At 39.4% G+C, this 20,390-nt stretch overlaps 1 protein-coding gene and 1 pseudogene across 1 annotated transcript in view; one reads left to right on the forward strand and one right to left on the reverse strand.

Moving 5' to 3' along the window:
• Positions 1 to 12,858, reverse strand: part of LOC131687208 (zinc finger BED domain-containing protein 4-like) — a 74,899-nt pseudogene extending 62,041 nt beyond the window's left edge.
• Positions 1 to 20,390, forward strand: part of LOC131694099 (protein embryonic gonad-like) — a 366,208-nt gene that overhangs the window by 228,198 nt on the left and 117,620 nt on the right. The window lies entirely within an intron of this gene.

Below are 20,390 nucleotides of genomic sequence, written 5' to 3' on the forward strand. Positions count from 1 at the left end.
AAATTTAGCGTATAATTCTACGTGAAATTCCACGTGAACTTTCGCGTGAAATTTTCACGTGTTTAAATGTCGCCCAAAATTTCGCGTTAAATTTTTCATGAAATTTCGCATAAAATTTCGCGTGATATTCGACGTGAAAATTGGCTCGAAATATCGGTTGAAATTCCGCATGATATTTCGCGTGGAATTCGCGTAAAATATCACGTGAAATTTTGTGTTAAGTTCCGCATGAAATTTCGCTTTAAATTTTGCTGAACTTTCGTGTGAAAATTTTGCGTGAAAGACCGCATGATTGTCATACTACCATTCTCTTCCTACCTCGATGACTGCAAGGACGGGGCCGGGCGCCGTTATGGACTCTTCAAAATTCAGAACTCTATAAACTTTCACACTGAGAATGGTAAGCTACTCCCAGTCCCCATTTGTTGATTCTTTGTACAATTTTGCTTGTTCTGGTCAATCACGGAGTAGTCATTACGAATTATATGGTCATCATGCTCATGCCCATGCTCATGGTCAGAAAAGTACTAAATAGTTACAAGTTAGCATAAAAAGATGGGTGGGTAATGCCCGTCACATAACCAGGGTATCGTGACTACACTTCGGACTAATCACGTTTGAATGAGAAATTTTCAAATATTTCTTGAACATAATTAGGGTGGTTCGGAAAAGAACATTTGATATTGTCGTTGGTGTTGATGGATGATGCACTGGATTCGTAAATCGTTGGGTGCCGCTGATTTCTGTCCTTTATGTTCAAGCTCATCTGTTGCTCTTGAATGCAATTCTGACATGATTGGTGTAAATTTTCAAATTTACAATTCTTATCAATTGTTTGATAGCGTTGATTAGGGCTATATTGTTTTATAAACAAAATATTCTTCGGGTGGCAGACATTGGTTCCGATTGTCCCCGGCTAATAACGTGGAGTAGTACAAACTAAATAAATCAGACAGTCCACGGAGATGGCCGCATGCTAATTCTTCTAAACCTCTTCTTGTTGATATACATCTTCCCGAAAATACGACCAATCCATTAGCAGCATTCGACTAAAATCACAATTCTTTCTGAACAAGATTTACTGCTCTATTCATGAAATCAACCAATTGCAAACGAGCTTCGGTCGGGTGTTTTAAAATCTGATTTTTCGCTGTGTATACTAAAGGGCGAACACGAAATTATTGCGACGCATTCAACAGGGCATATCTTTTTTACCATTGGGTAAAAATCAACCAAATTTTGCACACTTTCTCATTGATGTGTATTGTTTACATGCTGTCAAACTCGAAGTCGTGTTTTTCGATTCAACGAAAATGGAGGTAAACCAACGCGAGTCGAGAGAACAAATTCCTTCCAAACACCTGGAATTTCCTGACCTGTCGCGCTGGCAGTTGGGCAAAATGTTGATCATTCACCATTCAACCGTCTCCAGAGTGTTGAAACGGTTCCAGGAGCGGTTGACGTTGGGCCACGGCAAAGGAGCTGGAAGAAAACCGGGCCGGAGAACAAAAAGACGGAGGGAAAGGTGAAGCGGATGATTAAAGCTAATCCCAACGTCTCAAGCCGTGATTTGGCTAAAAAGATCGGCATATTGCAGAGCTTCGTCCAGAATGCACAGAAGAGAGCTGGACTACATACATACAAGGTACAGAACTTCCCAAACCGCGATGAGCGGCAACAATCGACGGCTAAAACTCGGGCACGGAAGCTCTACAAGAAGATGCTGACAAAATATGGCTGCTGTTTGATGGACAACGAAACGTATATAAAAGCCGATTTTAAGCAAATTCCGGGGTTGGAGTTTTTCACCGTGTCCGGAGCTGCGCCCGGTGGAGCAGTACTGGGCAATGATGAAGCGAGCAAGAAGACAGTCAAAGACGAGAAGGACATGTTAAGAAAATGGAAAAAAAACTGAGGAACTGGTACCGGATGATACTGTAAAGACTTTGATAGAGGGCTTCAAGCGAAAATGCGTTCAATTTTACACTCAAGGCTCCATCGATTAACTTTTCTTTTGATTTTTGAAGTAAATATATGTATAAAACTACCCTAAAATTTTGGTTTGATTTTAAACATTATAAGAAAATTGGGATGACGTTTTCGGTGTCGCAATAATTTCGTGTTCGTTCTTTACTTTCCAACCATCGAGAAAAAAACAAATGGCGTCTGCTAATAGCGCGTAACAACACAAACTAATTTAATCGAAATCCACCAACCGTGCACAGCTCACAAATATTTACGCCCTGCAAGCAGAGGCTCCGTTCGCCCCAAATAACATAATGCGAATGATAATAGAAACAAATCTGTAGCAGACCTATATTCAAAACTTTTCATCACCTTAGTGTTCGTTCGGTGCACCATATTAAATTTTTATTTTTTCCTCGCAGTTTAAAAAAAAATCAGCGCAGTTTTTCATTAGTAATGCATGTCAAACAAATTAACTAATTCCATACAGTACACCACAAGATATAAACCTACCAAAGCTTACTTTTCTTCCGAAATTTTGACAAGGGGGCCCTATATTAAAAGATAGGATGATAAGAATATGACGGTAGTGCTCTACCTACACTCAAAAGTGGCATACCAATTATTGTCATTACCTGTTTAAAAATGCTCAAGATTCAAATTTTTCGAGCACTAGGAAACTATTTCGCAGATATGGCATGCCACTGGTGTAACGTTCGTTTCTGGCGGTTGACTGTTTGCCATTTCTCTAGATCGAAACGAACATCACAAGATGTTCTGTATCAGCCTCGCCGGGCCGCAATTGCAATCCCCATACTCACCAGAGCGGGTAGCGGGCTCCCACAGGCTTCCTCTGTCGCTCCATTTATGGGCTCTTCAATACAAATTGCTTTACGATCTGTACGTGTAAGGGAAGTTTATCAGGCAGCTGGAATCGCCGCCGACCAGAAGAAGACGGTCGTAGTTATTCACCGCAGCGTCAGCGCACCGCATGATTGTTACCGCAGCTCCGGCAGACGCACTGTTTGCGGTGTGGCTCGTCGTCTATGCTCTGGCTATGTCACATAAATTGCATTATAAAAGCTGCTTCTCTATTCAGTAGACCCATAAAGGAGGAGCAGTTAAAATTCAACCACATTTCGCGCGGATTTTTTAACTCAGGCTCAGAGTAAGTCGCGAGATCATCGCCATCGACAGGCGGTTCCATTGTTCGTCGGAATGTGTAAGCTGGCAGCACTGTTTAGACTGCTACCGATTGGAAACAGCAGGAAATTTATTAGGTTTCGGACCAGGCAGTGTCGGTGTGGTGTGGTACGATACCGGGGGTGATTAGAGCCCGCAACTTTATGGACCTCTGTTCACAGCTTTCCCTCTGCTGCGTTGCTGGTCAGCTATTGATTCCAATTTCGAACATAGGCTTGATTGTCACCATTTGATTGCATTGAACGCACATCTCGCCGAGTGCGGCCAGCAGTGAAAAGGGATATGACCAAAGAGACCGCACAAGCTGTGGGTCTGCCTACTGCTGATCTGTTGAATATCTTCGCGCGTGTCGTCAACCAAAAACAGTCGTCTGATAAATATTTACCAGCTCTGGACAAAACGAATAAGGCCAGACACTTGCAGTGCAGGTGCCACTGACTGTGCAGATCGCGACATGTTTCAATAGACAAAAAAGTGTTCAATCTGCGGCAAATTGCGACAATTCGTCGAGTACACCTTGTTAGCTGTTAGGTACGGGGGCTAAAAAACTGACAAACAACAACTAGCGCATTCCTTCGAAGCGTCCAAGACCAGCAACAAAGACCCACTCAGCTCTGATTGGTATTCATAGCTGCCTCTCGCTATCGATGATGCGCATTTGTCAGGTTCAGGCTGACTGGATGGCTGGATCAGTTTTTTTTTTCAATTCTCAACATTTTCTCAAATTGCAGCTGCATGGAGCAGCAGCCGACGACGGTTCTTGTGGAAAAGAACAACCAGAGTATCGCGTTGGAATTCTAGACTGAATGCACGGTGCAGTGCGCAGTGACGACTGGTTGTCCCCTGGGAGGTAGGCAGCCTTTCGCTGTAATTGTGATTGATGCTACAAATTGGATTAGCGAGGGGAATTTCAATAGGTTCAAGCGTACTGTTTGTAGCAGGGGGAAGAAGTGAAAGGGACTTTGATGGAAGTGTAACAGCATTAGTAGAGTACTAACCGAAAAGCTCATGTTGTATTTCATTGTATACTGTCATGAATTGATAAGATGAGTCGATACTACAATTCTTTAATGTTAATGCTAGTTAAATTTGTGAATTTATTTGCAGCATACTCTGAAAAAAATACATTTATTTTGGAAATCCTCTGTGAACATTTCGAATCCACTCTTCGTTGCATTTATTTTATCATATTGTTTAATCTACTTGGTTGTTTTTGGCGCATTTGCGTGACCGTACTCGAATTACAGCTTCCAATCGTATGTCCACTTAACCTCAAATTGACAGAAATAATCCACTTCATGACATGCAAAACCTGCTCCAGCCCACATTCGAAATCTTCGCAAAAATTTCAATCTCATTCCACACACTTGACAAACAGTAATTCCACTTAAACCGTCCGCATCAAGCTCTCGTTGAATCTCATTGATCATATCGATGCCCGATGTGCACTTGTCCGTTCCGAACAGTGCAGTGGGAGTGCATCAGTGGATGGATTCCTGTTTGCGCGGGAAAGGTCAACGATTTGCTGACTTTCGGGCCACCGACTACTACCGGTGTGCGATTTGATGTGATCCGTCAGCCTTAATTAAAATCAACATCTTGCAACTTTTCACGCTCCCCGTCTCAGTTGCTACCGAGCCGGACCGAAAAAGGAGCTCTCGGACGAAAATAAATTGAGACTAATGTCCATTCAACTGGCCGAAGCAGGACACAATAAAACCTGCCCGTAATTCTTGATGCACCCGAAGGCTGCACAGTTCGGATCATTAAAAATTCACCGTGAACTAACTGTACTTACTGCACTTCCACACGGTGCTGCGGTCACGTCAACCAGGATGAATAATGATAAACCTTTTAATTCAGGGCAGGACCCCGGACGGCCCCGGGAGGTAACCAATTGTGGAATTCTATCGATTTCAAAAGATTCTGCGGGGCGGGAGACGACGATGACAATATAAACCAGCAACACTTCGGATGACGTGCTGCTCCAGGATGCACACTGGTCACACAAATGTTGAAAAAAGAATGCTGCATAAATTTTAAGTTTAAGTAGAGCATCTTCTGCTTCTTGCCGGTCTTGTTTTGAGCTCCCAAAGCAACACAGCCGTGACCAAATCGACAGTTGCGGTACCGATTCACAACTGCTCAGCTTGATAAATGACTTTATTAAATTTTTTAACATTTTCTCGACTCGGATTCATCTGTTTCTCTTCCCAATCCCCCATTCGCTGACATCCGACAATCCCTTGGTGTGTTTCGGAATCATCAGTTTAAATAATTCGCACACGTCGCTTGGCCAAAAACGAGAAAAACGCAATTGTTTTTTGTACCTCGAAGAAGCTTCAGTATAAGAATTGTTCTCAGTGTGCTTGCCCGTTCCTTTCGTACAGTTATAAGCTACTTTGCCCAAAGACTTTTCAGATGCGTATTTATGATTCTGTTCCGATTACCTTTTCCACGAACGATATTATTTCACGTGATAGCTTCTCCATCACGTGACGTCTTGAGTTTTTGGAATTGTTATTTATATGTACCAAACATTAATTTAAGGGTTACCGGTCTAAAGCTGTTAACTGACATTTCTAAAATGTTATAGGTCCTTTCTCATTTGCATATTTAATATTTCTCTATGATTAGAAAATTGCTATACGTTTCGTCAGTCAAGACGAAAAAAATATATTAGTATTAGAGCATTGGAACTGAAAATTGAATATTCTATGATGGATGGTGTGGCAACTATAAATATTTTATCAGCAGTGGTGCCCCAGTTTAAACCTGTTATCTGCAACCTCCGTAATTATTTGTTTCTTTAAGTTCATTCATTGATTTGTTCGGCAAACTACAATTATGTCACAAAATACAGATAATTTTACAATAGTTTTTGCCTTTTTACTGTAGAAAGGCTATGCAACCACCTTGTTTTTTTGACCGACATTTGCCATCCTATACCATTCGACTGAGTCAAGTTCGGCAAATGTCTGTGTGTGTGCATTGGTCGCTCGGAGACGGTTGAACCGATTTTTTTCAAGTATAGTTTCAAATGAAATGTACAACGTTTATATAGGCTGCAATTGAATTTTATTTAATTCCGACTTACGGCTCCGGAGTTAAAGTCGAAGAGTGCGTTTGATCATGAAATTCCCATATAAATGGGAATCGGCATGGTATCTAAAATATGCATAAAAGGATATTTACGCGGGTGGGCGTAAATATCCTTTTACGCCCACCCGCGCATGGCAAAAATAAATTAGCAAGAAGGCTTAAGACTTAATTAAGTTAATTAGGTATGCTATTTTTTGCTTCAAGTGTTTCAGCGTCAACATGTAGCTTATCATATGTGTGGCTGGCGAGCTATTGTGTATAGGTGCAAGGTGTACTAAGAATGTAACAGCTATTTCCACAATTTTATTGAACGTAACCAACCATAAAATTTAAGCTTGGAGAAATGAGAAAGGTCTAATTGCACCATTACGTGGATTTAAACAGATTTTTAAAATCTACTTAGCTTATGGGGTCGGGTTCAAATAACTCTACCCTATATTTTTGGATAGGGCATACCAATAGCTTTCGAATTGATTAATGATTGTATAGATCGGATTATTTTCTAACGAGATATTCACCAATAACTAAAAGACGCAAAAACTGTTTTTCGAAAAATTCTGAAACGCTTCTTTGAGAAAAATAACTGAAAATTGTTTTCGTGTTCAGGGACCTAAAATGAATCTAAAAAATAGTATTTCGCGCAACTTAATTGTTTTTTGTAAACTATTGTTATTTAAGATTTTGGCACATATGCTTTGTGACACACACGGTGTGTTTGGTAGAACAAGTTTATTAAAAAAAATCGGCATCTTTAAAACTTCAGTATGTGATAGAATGGACTTTGCACTATCATTTACAATCAAAAGTAAACTATTCTGTCGGGGGCTCCAGAAACACTTTTGATTTTAAAGACTTTTTGTTTGAAAACGTAGGTTTTCCAATGAAACTGTTTCAAATTTTTGCCACTAGGCATTGCTATAGATATTTAAATATTACTAAAAGTGAGAATCGGATGGGAAATTTAATTTTCCTCGACTATGTAGAGAACTACAAATCGATCTAAAATCGTTCGGGAATGTTATTAAAATTTTGTCAAACCTTTAAATTTTCATGAAGCCTATTGGTTAATAACCCAATTTCAAAAAATATTTTCATTTGTGAAAAATGGTTTGCTTCATTTGAACAGTGTTTTCAGAGGAATCTGAGTGCTGACAAAGTCCCACCTGAAAGCAGAAAAAAATTCCAGATTCCACCGGTTCTTACGCACAAATGATATCTTATGACCAAGGAGTATTGCAAAAATTTTTTTTTCAATTCTCAAAAGCCCCCCCCCCCTCTTACATCGTGACAAATGTTAAAGTAAGCTATGATGCCAAATTTCACATCATTTGGACATTTCTAGACTCCCACTCACTTCGCTTGAAATTTTTGAAATTGGTGCTATGGGAAAATATGGAGGAAAAATATATTAAATGCTAGGACTTTTGAAGTAGCAATTAGAAAGTTACAATTTATACCTCTTTTTAAAGGAAATAACCTTAGTATTTGAATGAAGATAAACCTGTTCCTAGGAAAACGCGGAAAAGTGGGGTACTGGATCATTTTGGCCCCAAAAACTTCTATTTTTAATAATATTTCTGCTCCGTGATGCAAATCATACATATTAAGCAGTTTTTCTAATTAGAAAAAATCTCAGAAATCGAACGGAATCTTTTTGACCTTTGTCCGAATAAGAGAAGTTGGGGTTATGACCTTTTGCAATTCATGTTAGATTTTATCATTTTCTTGTGGATATATTATTATCTATTATTCATCAATCAATTTTCATAAAATTAACAAAACAGTAGTTTTTGAATGGCAGTTAACACTGCAAATCGTGTTTTTCCAGAGATGTTCTACCAAAAGCTTGGTCACTGTGTTGCTTGTCAATACTTTTGCATGAAAAAATTACAGTATGTTATTGAAATGATGCATTATAACGTACCAAAATGTTGGTCAATGCGCTTCACGCACATTTAAAAAAAAAATCGCAAAAAAGTGTTTTGTGTTCACGCTGAGACCCTTACCTCCCCCTTAAAACCATATTACCGCAGTTACTAAACGGTGGGACGACGAACTTCGGTAGCTGCACATGTACATTAGAGTGTCCAGGAAAATGATAAATATTTGAAAACTCAATCGGCCCACCCCTGAGTCGATCCCTAGTCCCACCAGCAGTACTGGCTCCAAATTTGAAGCAAATCGGACAAGTCTAGCTACCGGACCAACGTGCCTGAAGTTTGTATGGGATTTTTCGACAATTTACATGGAGAAAACCCACTAGCTCGCATTTTCGCCGCTAGGTGGCACTGTATGAATCGTATTATCACTGTAAGTGAAAATAAAAAAGATAATTTAACTGTCTACACCTTTGTCGAAGACTTCTAGTGAATCCGGCGTAGTTAAAAGAAGTTATTAAACTTTTAACGAAGTGATGTCTGAGTCAGTTTTGCATGGGTCCTAGCAATGCATAGTTGTGTATCAGTATTTGATTCGAACGAACTAATTTACATTTTACCGCATAGAGGTCGCCAACACCAACTTTTTAACGGAAAGAGATAGAGATTAGGTGTCTTCCACAAAGTTGTAGAACAAGCATTTTTAAATAATTCTTCCGAACATCTCGATATTCTATCTCACTCCTATAAAAAGTTACTGCTGGCGCCCTCTATGCGCTCACAGGTGGAACTAAAATTTTCTAACCAAAATATAACTCGTATTATGTACTACAATTCTTCTAAACATACTATTCAGCTAAATCTTACCATTACTGACACACAACCATGCACTGCTAGGCCCCATGCAAAACTGACTCCGACATCACTTCGTTAAAAGTTTTATAACTTCTTTTAACTAGGCCGGATTCACTAGAAGTCTTCGACAAAGTTGTAGGCGAGTAAATTATCTTTCTTATTTTCACTTATGGTGATAATACGACGCATACAGTGCCACCTGGCGGCGAAAGCTGGTATCGATAATCTTGGTAGTTTTTTTTAGATCGAAACGGTGTTTGTGTGAGATGCGATGTTCCATGAGAGCGGTTCTCTTTTTTAGCTCTTGTATTTCATTATCGTCATATTCGTGCCCATATTCTAGTGTCTAATGGCCTAATATGCATGAGATATTTAAAAGAAATAAAATAAAAGAAAATACATAGATGATTTTGTTAAGATCGACGCATTTTCTGATGATATCATCAAATGATTAAAATTGCCGTTCGTACAGGTAAGCATTTCGCTATTCTCTGGCAGCAGCCGTTTACGATGCTGCTCATAATGAGTCCTTCAGTGGAAAACATTCGCTCACAAGAGTACTTGCTGGAGCTGAATGGTAACGCTTTGCGATTTTCAATACATGTGGGTATTTGTGTTTGTTTGTAGTCCACTACGCATACGGGCTCTGTTTTCTATCAAAGGCCTTGTTTCATTTGTCTTCTTTACATCGATTTGATCAAGGATCTCGACGACATACAAGTCGTTTTATTAGGATATGGTGATTGTTTTCTGAAATGAAATTCAACTTAAATCTGGGATCCTGAACAGCGGCAAATGTTAAAACATTTTCCTCCAAAATATAATTCAAGCTTCTTGACAGGGTTTGTGTTGTGGGTTCGACTCCATTATGATTACTACTATTCTTTTCCAAAAATAGTCTGAGTCATACGGAATTAGCTCAAGAAGACGGCTTGTAATATTCCATTGATATTCCGTCAAATTCTTGACCGTTGGAACTTCTCCTGCGTAGTTATGATTGATCTTTGGCCAAGCATGCGTTCTAACATATAGAACGAAGAATTCCATCATGTGCGAACATCCTGCAAGAGTTTTCTTGTGGGCAAATCGCATTTGTCTTGGGTTTCGGACAGTTTGTTGCAAGCTAGTGGAGAATGATTGAAGTGTGTCACAATATTGCGTGATTTTTCTATAGCGTCTTTGAGAGCTCTTTGACATTCCAATCCCTCAAGAATGACTAGTTGAAGCGTATGAATAAAACATCCAACGTTCGGCAGTTCGGAATCTTTTAGCCCTTACAGCATGTTTGCGCACTATCCCGCAAGATCAGATGAACCGGAGATGTAGATATGTTCCAGACACTTAATATTTCGTACATTTTTAGGCCAATTCTTTCTGCGGTGTGAGAGCCAGGGAACTCACTAGTGTTTAATATGGCGTGTTGCATATTACTGTATTTTACTTCATACCAATGTGCAGTTAAGTTTATCACTGCTTTATTGTTCGAAGATGACCAAATGTCTGTTGTGAAAGACGTGTACCCACCATTCCACAGTGGAAGAAATCCAACCAAAAAGGCAATTAATTGGAAGCCGCTGAAAAAGTATCACAATTTACACACTAAAAGTTGCGGAATTTTTCAGGTTATGAAATGCGATCAAATATGTTCACCGCACGCAACTGCGACCGGAGATATGGGGATTTAAAGATCCGGAATATTACCGGTTTTCTTCAAATCTGAGGCCTAATTCAAAAGCCGCTGTAAAAGTACAAATAATTATAACCTTGAAGTTGTGGAAAACTCCAGCGATCAAAATGCAATCAAATTTGTTCACCGCACGCACTTGTGACCGGAGATATGGGGCCTTGAAGATCCGGAACATTACCGGAATTCAACAAATCTGAGGCCTAATTCAGAGGCCGCTGAAAACGTTTAAATAATTATACCCTTAAAGTTGTGGAAAATTCCAGCGATCAAAATTAAATCAAATTTGTTAACCGCACGTACTTATGACCGGAGATATGGGGCTTTGAAGATCCGGAACATTACCAGTATTCATCAAATCTGAGGCCTAATACAGAAGCCGCTGTAAAAGTTCAAAGATTTGCAAATTGCAAAAAATCGACCAAGGTTACGTTGCCTTAGAATGCATTCTAAGGCAACGTAACCTTGGTCGATTTTTTGCACTACTCGAATATTTCAGGAAGTACCACTTGATGTGAAATGCTTCGTAATAGGAATCTACAAATCAGTTTGTCTTCACATCTCGCCCTGAGCAGAAGCAAATCGTCCAGCGCAAGTGAAACAGTCAATTCTACCTAAAAATCAATCGGTGCCTATCACACAAGCAGTCCATATAACAATAGTCTATACCTACTGTGCGATTTAGTGATGAGTGACGGTGCCCAGCAAAAAGCAACCCAGATACGGCCGAACTGTGTTGCTGTTGATTTTTCGAAATGCCCCGTAAGACCAGCCATTCGGGAAGTGGAACAGTTATTAAAAGTGCAGATGAAACTCAATCTGGCTGAAGTGAAAACCCTACTAATGCATCATATCAAACATTGCGTGCTGATTTCGTTCAACAACATTAACCAAGCTGAGTCATTCGCCTCGCGAAACAACATGCAGCACACCGCCGAATGCGGCAATGTTAAATATAGCATTCCCGTATACATCGAGAACGGCGCTGTAGAAGTTCGTGTCCATGATTTGGCTACGCGTACCCCTGACGGCGCGATTAAAAAATGCTTGCAAAAATACGGAGAAGTAGACTCCGTTACACATGAGACTTGGAGGAATTTTTTCCCTGGCATCCCTAACGGTGTTCGTGTGGTGAGAATGCGTGTGACCAAGCCAATTCCCTCATACATAACCGTCACAGCGTTAGGAAGTGACGATGTTCTCATTCATCAAACATCACTAGTTACGTACCCAGGGCAAATTCCTACGTGCCAGTTCTGCACGAAGAAGCTGCTCCTCGGAAAACCTTGCGGAGAAACTGTTAAGGAAAACTTAACCAATCCAACTGAAATCAGCCCAGAACCATCTTACGCTAAACCACTAACAGCCGCAAAACCAACATCTTCGGATCAAGCACCAACAACCAGCAACAACAACGAAACGAATGCCGAAAAATACGAACATACAATGACGACTGATAAGAGTAAGACACAAACTGGAACATCTGACCGCGAGCAGCAGGAAAGTAGTACGGATGAGGACATGGACATGAACGACAACGCAAAAGAAGACAAACGGATCGAACCTCAAATGGCAGTGGACAACACTGGCAATATTTCGCCCCCTAGAAAAAGAATCTCAACACGCAGCAGAAAGCTGCGTCTAAGCGAGACAAAAAACTTAACATAGTTGTTTTTTTTATTTATTGTAAAAAACGAACAATCGGCCTCGTTGAGCTACCACATTTGGGCCTAAATAAATTTAATAATTATAAAAAAAAGAATCTACAAAGAATAGAAATTAATAATGGTGTCAAAAATGCTGAAGATAATTTACTTTATACTTTGGCTGCAGCTTCGCCATCAAGCGTAGAAATCCTTCATCTTGATGCATCGAAATTGGTTGGAGATCCAGTACAATCATTTATGCGATTGTTTTTGTAATTTCTCTAGCCTTCACAGAATTTTTCTCCCATCTGAAGCTACTACTAGCTTTTCGCGTAGCTGCTGATTCTCGGTAAATTCGATGTCCTTTGGAATGTTGCATCAAATGATTTATCATTTTAGAATTTGTAGCTGCTTTTCCTGTACCACCGCGCGATACAGTTGCGCTGCATTGTGCGCATTTGGCTCTTCGACCACCATCAATTTCGATAAAAAACTTCCAAATCGCCGAACATTTGCTTTCCGCCATTTTAAAATAAAGATAATAGACCAGGAAATCTCAGCTTTTCAAAAATCCACGCGTTTCTGACGACGACCGTTTCCTATAGCTAAAATTGAAGTGAAAAGTTTGCGCGCAAGTGTTGACAGCTCTATATAATAGTTCCTACATTCATAGATAGGCGGAGACAATAACGGAGGCCAACTGTCAACTTTATTTTGACGCCATTGAGATATCTGACGTTTAAAATACGCACACTGAAATCTCGCATTTTTATACTACCGCCCTCCCCACAGGCCCAGAAGCAATTTGTTTGCCTCCCAATTCGCCGAGTAAAAGTTTTGTTTTCTTCCCAATTTAAACGTCAAAGCAGCACAATACCAATCCAGCTGGATAAGTCTATACAAAAGGACCAGCACTTGTTAACGTTGTGAGGTTGTTCGAGCGAGACGTCACATAGCGTATACTTTTTGGATTCATTTGAAAAAAAAAAAACTATTGCGATTACTACGATAATAAATTAACTTTTTCCTTGTTCAAATAAACGTCTTTTTTAGTGTGACACCTCGCAACTATGAAAACACGTAACTTCAAATTCGATCCGCTATTCATACACATAAAACTTTTTCTAGACATTGACAATAAAAGTATTCTGCTAGAACTCGACCGGTTGCAATTTTTATTTTGGAATAAGATCTACCTGTTTTCAAGATATTAAGGGGGTCTTCTACTCTCACGGTTTCAAAAAATCGTTTTTGCCTTTCTCATATAGAAAGGTTATGCAATCACTCTGAAAAACGTTAACCTAATCCCGGCCCGGAGGGCCGAGTGTCATATCCCATTCGACTCAGTTCGTCGAGATCGGAAAAAGTCTGTATGTGTGTGTGTATGTATGTGTGTGTATGTGTGTGTATGTGTGTGTATGTGTGTGTGTGTATGTGTGTATGTATGTATGTGCGTATGTGTCAAATAATGTCACTCATTTTTCTCAGAGATGGCTGGACCGATTTGCCCAAACTTAGTCTCAAATGAAAGGTGCAACCTTCCCATCGGCTGCTATTGAATTTTGGATCGATCGGAATTCTGGTTCCGGAATTACGGGTTTCAGAGTGCGGCCACACAGAAATTTCTCATAAAAACTATAGGAAAAATTAAAAATAGAATTTTAATTTTTGATGCTAAATGTATTCAAGGTGCATAAAACGTCGAGATTTGATGCAAACACGAAAAAAATTTGACGAAGATTCACTTTTTTGGATTTTGCACATTTTTGCCTTTCTCATATAGAAAGGTTATGCAATCACTCTGAAAAACGTCAACCTAATCCCGGCCAAATTTTTTTTTCGACTCACTTAAGGTTTCTGGATTTTAACAGGGGCGTAGTTGATGGTTTACGGAGAGGGGTTACACTCCCCCTCTGCTGTTCGCTCCCCTCCTTTAAAAATCTCCTTAAATCACCCCTCAGACCACCACCTCATACCCCTCCCTTTCAAACCCATCATCTTTAAACCACCACTATATTACAAAGCATACCAATTTAAGCTGGGGAGTCGTTCGTTCATGGGACTTTTGCCCTCCTCACATACCCATCCCCGCATGACAAAATGAGTTTGCAAGCAGATAACATTGATCTAATGCTGATTAGGCTAATGGAGTATGATATTTTTTTGTTTCAAGTGTTTCACCGTCGACACGTAGCTCATCAAGTTCGTGGCTGGCATGCCATTGTGTATAAGTGCAAAGTGTACTAAGAATGTAATGGACATTTCCACAATTATGTTGAACATAAAAAGCCTCCGTGCCATAGTTTAGAGAAATGAGAAAGGCACAATTGCACCGCTAGGTGGATTAAAACAGGTTTTTTTTTGTTTAATTTCAATCTAGGGTGTGGAGACTATTTTCGCCCTATTTCTATTATCGCCCTACCCATTTGAAGCCGTTAGTTAGAGCAGCGTCTGCCATCTTTGTTCAACGCATTGGCCCATATGGTGGTGCGAAAATAGGAGCATTCGATTCGAGTTTTCGTGGCGCTCAAACAGAAGTATTTCCCCATTCTCAGGACATTTTTGGTATTAAATTGGTTCTTGGGAACGAAGCAAGGATACTGATGCCAATTTATGTGCATTTCTTCGACTGTAGACTGCGTAATTAATAGAATAGTGTGGCACCCTCCCTAATGGGGCGAAAATTAAGTCTTTACCCTATATGTATCTGAGAATACGCCACAGAAAGGATTTGGTGAAAATCATATTCCTTGGCATGTTTCTGGGAAACTAAAGGTACCCATCCCCGGCCGTTTCTGAGATACTAAGCGCGGTGCCACACGATGGCGCTTGTGTATGGAAACATCATTGTTTAAAGAATTCACCGGTTCATTCTTGAAGGTTTATGTATATCTCGAGTACTTTTTCAAATGGACGTAAGTAACATTGAGAGCCTCTCTTTGTTTACTTTCTCTTTCGTTTATTACGACGTCATTACAACACTTTGAACTAATTTTCCAGTACATATCGAAAGCCGACGGTTTTTACTACAATATTATGCAAAGAGTAGAGTAGTAAATGTTGGAATGGCCGAGTAATGAACAGAAGAGAAAGACCTCAAAGAGAATCTCTCATTGTTACTTACGTCCATTTGAATAAGTACTCGAGATATGTTTACGCGTCTGTAAATGGTTTCTTGTTTTCTTGGGGACGAGATAATCGTACGGAAGAAAGAATGCGTCGGACATGTTGAGAAGCATATGGGAAGGAGATTATGAAAACTGAAGAAAGAAAACAAAGGTATCGTTGGGAAAGGTGCCTTGTTAGTATTAACCGTCTTGCTTTAGAGCATTTTTTTTATTGCCGTAAATAAGGTATTACGGGCAAGTTTTAGGTGTAGCAAGCACTAGTTTAGCTATTCTTCCTTACAGTATTGTATGCACACACTAACAACACACAACACAGGAATTTATCAGAAAATACTATAATTATGATTTTAGCAGAAAAAATCGAAAATTTTCGTAAAAACTTCCGATAACCAACCAATTGCTCCCATAATTTGTCATTTGGGACCATAAACAGAACTGAAAAAATGGTGTGTTCGTTACTTGTGACCATTTTTAATTTTACTTCAGACTCAATGTTTGACATGATGTATTCTACACTTTAAAAAAATCGTTCAAATGATTTTTGTAAGCATTATCAGGTAGAAAATATACAGAGGAGAATATATGCATTTCACCTGATATTACTGCTTTTGTTCATACATATTCAGGTAGTTTATTTTTAGCAGTTTCTATTTCTTCTAAAGGAAAGTCTGCATTTATGGCTATGAGGACTTCACCTCCGCACTTGTTCTGACAAAGAGACAAATTACGGTTGTGCCGCAATACATTAAATTGATGGGAGTGGGCGTAGCGTATTGGTAAATCGATTGCCTTGTACGCAGCGCACCTGGGTTCGAGTCCCGACCCCGTACATAGGGTTAGAAATTTTTCCTAAGAGATTTTTCTAACCCGAAGAGGCGAATGACCTTAAGGTTAAAACCTCTATAAATGAAATTAAAAAAAAATTAAATTGATTTCCAAAAATTTCCTCGCTTTTTAGATTAGAAGATGATATGGTATTTTTGATTTTGGCTAGACTATTCATTTGATTAAAATTTTGGCAATACACTCAAGTTTTTTTTTACGCGGTTTTTTTTTGCGCGGTATTTTTTTGCGCGGTTTTTTTTACGCGGATTTTGAAATTTACGCGGTTTTCATTTACGCGGATTTTGAAATTTACGCGGTTTTCATTTACGCGGATTTTGAAATTTACGCGGTTTTCATTTACGCGGTTTTTGAAATTTACGCGGTTTTCATTTACGCGGATTTTGGAATTTACGCGGTATCCATCAATGAGGTTCCCTTTATCGCGGATTCTTAAATTTAAGTGGTCTTCATTTACGCGGATTTTGAAATTTACGCGGTTTTCATTTACGCGGATTTTGAAATTTACGCGGTTTTCATTTACGCGGATTTTGAAATTTACGCGGTTTTCATTTACGCGGATTTTGAAATTTACGCGGTTTTCATTTACGCGGATTTTGAAATTTACGCGGTTTTCATTTACGCGGTTTTCATTTACGCGGCTCGTATCCCCCGCGTAAAAAAAACCTGAGTGTATACTAAAATTTCAATCGAATTGTTTTAGGGATGCGAATAAGTAAAGACAAAAGGCTGTCAACTTTCTAACTACGATATGATCACCCTTGTATAGACATTATATATTTAGAAATATACATTTTAGAGGTTTTCACCAAACAACGAATTAGACTTTTTTTCCTAAAATTCCGAGTAATTTTGACCAAAACGGAGAGAAAAAGTTTCTACGAAAAATTCACCCATTACCGCAAACCATGAGATCCTGTATTCTACTTAGAACATAAACTGTAAAATCGAACACGTATCTGCATAAGTTCGGAACTACTTTGTTGAAGGTACTAGGGATAAGTACTACTAAGTATGTAGTGGTGAATGTGTGGGTAGAATCTGAAACCACGCCGCAACTATTGCATCATGGGGAACCAGGTAGCGCATACCGTTAAAGTATTTACGTAGGTCACAGTGAAATCAAGAGTCAAACGAAGAAGTATTCGTGGGTGGTGGGGGGTAAGAAAGGGTAGACAGCTTTTGTTGTTCGACTGGTTCCGCTTTTCGGTGGAATGAAGCTAAAATCTCTTATGCTTACGTATGTGAACATCTTTCTGCATTGGAATGATCAATATGCAATAAAATCCGGGCGACTTTATACAAAATGAAAATCATGATTAACGAGCACATTAATTTCTGTCGATTTTGTAATCGACCTGGTAGCCGAGGTACGGTGAATGGACTGCTCGTGGTAGCTTGGTTGGAGACTTTAATATGTATACCGTCATCATCAATGGAAATACGGGAAGGCAGTTGAAAAAAACAAGCTTTGGAATGGACGATGACGATAATCCTAATAGAAGCAGGTATCGGTACCTGTTAAAATACCACCGAAAAAAATAAGCGACGGTTTCTGTGAAGATTGATTGAGCTAGGATATCTATACAAGTCAGGCGATAAATACAGAAATAACTGATTTAGTATGTTTCACATAAAATTAAACGGAGCTCGGTTATATTTTGTCATTTCGTATATTACGGTTTATTAAATTATGTCATGCTTGTAATTACGTCAACGATAAAATTTATTTTTTAGTGTGTGTGTAGTAAACGAAAAACCTTGTCGTGTTCAAATTGTGCTGGAAAGTTGTCCAGAATGCTTCCATTTTTTTTATTAAAAGTGTACATACGATAAACCTTTCTCTGATATTTCGTTTCATTTCGAAAAAAATTGCATCCATCCGATAACATTCCACTACCAATTACAGAAGGCAGTTGGTCATAACCGACGAAAAGATTGCAACACATCTTCGTGCCAAAATTCAATTTTCGTCAGCGGTCGTTCAGCGGGAAAAAGGTCAACGGGTGCATCCCCAGAGCAAATCGGGCCCCACAGAGAGTCTTTCCCGTGACAAACTTTACGCTCCGAGCATATGCCCATTGCGTTGACCGCTTACATATCTGACCTGCAGATAAGGATCTTTGTGCCGAAAAATAAAACCACAATTAACGCCTGCCCCCTGCCGCTTTGCGCTTGCATATTGATTAATTTTCAGATTAATTCACTTCACTTTTGGAAGCATCTCCTGAGCGTCGTCTTCGTCCCGAAGTGCCTGACGACGAACTGATAATTGTCTTAATTAAAAAAGTGTCCCGGTTTACTCATCCGACAGTGACCCTTACCGTTGGATCACACCCGACGGTGACTCTTTGCGTAAGATTCTCCATTAATCCAAAAAGCTCGCCATCGCTTCGGTTGCGACAAAGAGCTTCCAGATTTGTGTCGGCTTTCTGTCACTTAATCGCGTCTTAATCGCAACAGCTGCCTGCGCCCTCTCGATAAGCCTCTGGCTCTGGCTATGGCATCCGGCAGCTGGTGGCCATAGCAGGTCATGTCCCGTTCGAGTGCATTGTGGCGTTAAACTTGATGAGTTTAGTCATTACGACATACGGAAAAAAGAGTGAGAGAGTCGTTTAAATGACAAAAGGGCCGATAAAGATATGGGATTTAGAGTTTGGGTGATAGCGGCAGAAAGTGCACTGCACCGGAAGATGGGTACTTTTGGGGTAAACTGATGAAGCAATGTGTGACAATCGCGGCTCACATTGTCACACGAAAACTTTTGGAAATAATATTGTACTATAGGTACTTATTAAGTGCTACGAAGAACTCATCGCACTGCGGATGTTAGTAGGCGCAAAGGTACCATTTAAAAGTCCATTACAGCAGTGGAATGTTGGTTTACATGGACCACCTGGATGGATTTTTATGAGCACGGTTTGGAAGTACAGCGAGGGTCCAGCCTATTTTAGGTATGGTCTGATTTTGACATAGCCCTATTAAGAGAAATAGTCATGTTTAGATATGACAACTCTCTTCTTAATAGTTTATAGCCAAACATTATCAAACGATTTTTTGTCCCTTTTTGAACTTGTAATATATAATATGGCAAAATTAGCGAAAGAACCGCAACGCAGCATATCAATTTTTAAAGGTAAAATGAAAGCTTAACCTCAAGGACGTGTCCCATGTACAGCCAGAGCCGTAGCGCAGTCTTCTGGTGCCCTTGACGGAGATACGTTTGGAGTTCAGTTTTGCGTCTCTTTGGTGTTTACTTTTTCTTTCTTTTTCAGTTCGACCTTCAAACAATAATTTGTGTCAGGAGCGGATCCAGAAAAAAATTTCGGAGGGGGTCCAAAATTTCGACTTTAAAATGTTCATTGTACAATACGTAATATGTAATACCCTCATTTAATTAAACTCAATGTTGGTAATCGAATGTGGTTTGCAAAGATTTTGAACATAGAATGAATTTAAAAAAGAAACTTTTTTAAAAATTCTCAAGATGTTAAAAAATTGCAGGGGGGGGTCCGGACCCCCAAGATCCGCCACTGATTTGTGTACATGGAAATGGCAAATCTACTCCCTACTTAATTCATGTTTGGCATAATTCATGTTTTCGTTAATAAATATTGGCATTCTACCGAATATCAAGTGTACTTAGGAGACAATTTTAGGAGTTACGGTGCATATCATTAGATTTGAATTACTAGTCCAAGGGCCGTCATAGCATTTCGGTTATATTCCAGACTGCACCCACCCATTTTTTAGCATAAGCAAATGAAACAAAGATGCTTCTATGTTCTATTAAATTTTTCACATACTCTTCGTTTCAGTTCCTAATAAAATAGGTTGCATGTAGCATTATTCCTTTACTGTCAAATTCAGATTGCTCTTCAAATTATATCCCCATGATTTTTGTCTCTTCCTTCCTATTCTTCAATTTTCACTTAGCGTCTGGCTCTAGGTCCGTCCATAAATACACTCTCCTGAATTAACCGAAATGATCTTAAAATGGATGTCGAACAACATTCTTTCGGATTACACATAGTTTGCGAATAATTCTATTATAATATTCCACAAGACACAGAAATATTCAGCTGTG

This window comes from Topomyia yanbarensis, chromosome 3, assembly GCF_030247195.1.
Source record: "Topomyia yanbarensis strain Yona2022 chromosome 3, ASM3024719v1, whole genome shotgun sequence".
NCBI lineage: Eukaryota > Metazoa > Arthropoda > Insecta > Diptera > Culicidae > Topomyia > Topomyia yanbarensis.